The sequence below is a fragment of the Gopherus flavomarginatus genome, unplaced genomic scaffold (genome assembly GCF_025201925.1).
Source record: "Gopherus flavomarginatus isolate rGopFla2 unplaced genomic scaffold, rGopFla2.mat.asm mat_scaffold_441_arrow_ctg1, whole genome shotgun sequence".
NCBI classification, from domain to species: domain Eukaryota; kingdom Metazoa; phylum Chordata; order Testudines; family Testudinidae; genus Gopherus; species Gopherus flavomarginatus.
The window spans coordinates 79215-81983 of NW_026115086.1; positions in this window are offsets into that span (position 1 = coordinate 79215).

A 2769-nucleotide genomic window follows, 5' to 3' on the forward strand; every position below is an offset into this window, starting at 1 on the left:
CCAGGGGTTGGGCCCCTGGAGTTGGTGTTGGGGCCCCCAGGGTTTGGGCCCCTGGAGCTGGTGTTGGGGCCCCCAGGGGTTGGGCCCCTGGAGCTATGGTTCGGGCCCCCAGGGGTTGGGCCCCTGGAGCTGGTGTTGGGGCCCCCAGGGTTGGGCCCCTGGAGCTGGTGTTGGGGCCCCCAGGGGTTGGGCCCCTGGAGCTATGGTTCGGGCCCCCAGGGGTTGGGCCCCTGGAGCTGGTGTTGGGGCCCCCAGGGGTTGGGCCCCTGGAGCTGGTGTTGGGGCCCCCAGGGGTTGGGCCCCTGGAGCTATGGTTGGGGCCCCCAGGGGTTGGGCCCGTGGAGCTGGTGTTGGGGCCCCCAGGGTTTGGGCCCCTGGAGCTGGTGTTGGGGCCCCCAGGGGTTGGGCCCCTGGAGCTGGTGTTGGGGCCCCCAGGGGTTGGGCCCCTGGAGCTGGTGTTGGGGCCCCCAGGGTTGGGCCCCTGGAGCTGGTGGTTGGGGCCCCCAGGGGTTGGGCCCCTGGAGCTGGTGTTGGGGCCCCCAGGGGTTGGGCCCCTGGAGCTATGGTTGGGGCCCCCAGGGGTTGGGCCCCTGGAGCTGGTGTTGGGGCCCCCAGGGGTTGGGCCCCTGGAGCTGGTGTTGGGGCCCCCAGGGTTGGGCCCCTGGAGCTGGTGTTGGGGCCCCCAGGGGTTGGGCCCCTGGAGCTGGTGTTGGGGCCCCCAGGGGTTGGGCCCCTGGAGCTGGTGTTGGGGCCCCCAGGGGTTGGGCCCCTGGAGCTGGTGTTGGGGCCCCCAGGGGTTGGGCCCCTGGAGCTATGTTTCGGGCCCCCAGGGGTTGGGCCCCTGGAGCTGGTGTTGGGGCCCCCAGGGGTTGGGCCCCTGGAGCTGGTGTTGGGGCCCCCAGGGGTTGGGCCCCTGGAGCTATGGTTGGGGCCCCCAGGGGTTGGGCCCCTGGAGCTGGTGTTGGGGCCCCCAGGGGTTGGGCCCCTGGAGCGGGTGGTTGGGGCCCCCAGGGGTTGGGCCCCTGGAGCTGGTGTTGGGGCCCCCAGGGGTTGGGCCCCTGGAGCTGGTGTTGGGGCCCCCAGGGGTTGGGCCCCTGGAGCTGGTGTTGGGCCCCCAGGGTTTGGGCCCCTGGAGCTGGTGTTGGGGCCCCCAGGGGTTGGGCCCCTGGAGCTGGTGTTGGGGCCCCCAGGGTTTGGGCCCCTGGAGCTGGTGTTGGGGCCCCCAGGGGTTGGGCCCCTGGAGCTATGGTTCGGGCCCCCAGGGGTTGGGCCCCTGGAGCTGGTGTTGGGGCCCCCAGGGGTTGGGCCCCTGGAGCTGGTGTTGGGGCCCCCAGGGGTTGGGCCCCTGGAGCTATGGGGCCCCTGGAGCTGGTGTTGGGGCCCCCAGGGTTTGGGCCCCTGGAGCTGGTGTTGGGGCCCCCAGGGGTTGGGCCCCTGGAGCTATGGTTGGGGCCCCCAGGGGTTGGGCCCCTGGAGCTGGTGTTGGGGCCCCCAGGGGTTGGGCCCCTGGAGCTGGTGTTGGGGCCCCCAGGGGTTGGGCCCCTGGAGCTATGGTTCGGGCCCCCAGGGGTTGGGCCCCTGGAGCTGGTGTTGGGGCCCCCAGGGTTTGGGCCCCTGGAGCTGGTGTTGGGGCCCCCAGGGGTTGGGCCCCTGGAGCTATGGTTCGGGCCCCCAGGGGTTGGGCCCCTGGAGCTGGTGTTGGGGCCCCCAGGGTTTGGGCCCCTGGAGCTGGTGTTGGGGCCCCCAGGGGTTGGGCCCCTGGAGCTATGGTTGGGGCCCCCAGGGTTGGGCCCCTGGAGCTGGTGTTGGGGCCCCCAGGGGTTGGGCCCCTGGAGCTGGTGTTGGGGCCCCCAGGGTTTGGGCCCCTGGAGCTGGTGTTGGGGCCCCCAGGGGTTGGGCCCCTGGAGCTGGTGTTGGGCCCCCAGGGGTTGGGCCCCTGGAGCTGGTGTTGGGGCCCCCAGGGTTTGGGCCCCTGGAGCTATGGTTGGGGCCCCCAGGGGTTGGGCCCCTGGAGCTGGTGTTGGGGCCCCCAGGGGTTGGGCCCCTGGAGCTGGTGTTGGGGCCCCCAGGGGTTGGGCCCCTGGAGCTGGTGTTGGGGCCCCCAGGGTTGGGCCCCTGGAGCTGGTGTTGGGGCCCCCAGGGGTTGGGCCCCTGGAGCTATGGTTCGGGCCCCCAGGGGTTGGGCCCCTGGAGCTGGTGTTGGGGCCCCAGGGTTTGGGCCCCTGGAGCTGGTGTTGGGGCCCCCAGGGGTTGGGCCCCTGGAGCTATGGTTCGGGCCCCCAGGGGTTGGGCCCCTGGAGCTGGTGTTGGGGCCCCCAGGGTTTGGGCCCCTGGAGCTGGTGTTGGGGCCCCCAGGGGTTGGGCCCCTGGAGCTCTTGGTGGGGCCCCCAGGGGTTGGGCCCCTGGAGCTGGTGTTGGGGCCCCCAGGGGTTGGGCCCCTGGAGCTGGTGTTGGGGCCCCCAGGGTTTGGGCCCCTGGAGCTGGTGTTGGGGCCCCCAGGGTTTGGGCCCCTGGAGCTGGTGTTGGGGCCCCCAGGGGTTGGGCCCCTGGAGCTATGGTTCGGGCCCCCAGGGGTTTGGGCCCCTGGAGCTGGTGTTGGGGCCCCCAGGGGTTGGGCCCCTGGAGCTGGTGTTGGGGCCCCCAGGGGTTGGGCCCCTGGAGCTATGGTTCGGGCCCCCAGGGGTTGGGCCCCTGGAGCTGGTGTTGGGGCCCCCAGGGGTTGGGCCCCTGGAGCTGGTGGTTTGGGGCCCCCAGGGGTTGGGCCCCTGG